This window comes from Leptonychotes weddellii, chromosome 1 (assembly GCF_054177405.1).
Source record: "Leptonychotes weddellii isolate Sample4059 chromosome 1, ASM5417740v2, whole genome shotgun sequence".
NCBI lineage: Eukaryota > Metazoa > Chordata > Mammalia > Carnivora > Phocidae > Leptonychotes > Leptonychotes weddellii.
The window spans coordinates 40,273,885-40,274,562 of record NC_138369.1 but is presented as its reverse complement, the minus strand read 5'-3'; positions in this window follow the sequence as shown (position 1 = coordinate 40,274,562).

Below are 678 nucleotides of genomic sequence, written 5' to 3'. Positions count from 1 at the left end.
CAGTTTACAAGTCATACCATCTCCTCCACCCTATCCCCCCAAAAAAATCGCAGCATCAATCCTGTGGATATTTTAAAAGTTTATTTCTATTTTAACTAGCCCGCAGACCCAATTCTTTAAGAAGTGAGCTGATTTCTTTCTAGCACATTGTCTATGGACCTTGCTCATGGTAACTTTCCTCCCATCCCCTTCCAAAAAAGTCAGCACCTTCCATCATGATGCACATTTTAAGTTAAAATTGTCAATACAACCCTCAAAATGCAAGTTTATTGAATAAAGCTGAGAAGAGCAGTAAACAGACAAAAAAATGCATCACCTAAATAAAAAAATTCACGTATTTACAAAGTTCAGTAACTGTTTTCACATGCAGAAGTTAATGCACAGGAAAATGTTGGTAGTAGAGTTTGGATGTCTTGAAATGCTGAAAGCAATGAACAGACACACAAACACATTAAGTTTTAGCTATAGGTCAATTAACGAACCAACGCAGTCCCCACACAGTCACACACTTTAGTTCCAATTCCTTTTAGGCACAAGCAAATTGCCACACTCTTTGTAATGGTTCACAGTAACCATTAATGGTGTTGAGCTACAGTAGCAAGTTTAAATATCCCTTCATTTACAGAACCATCCATCCCACCAGGGAAGTATGCAACATGCTTCAAAGAATAAGAACAG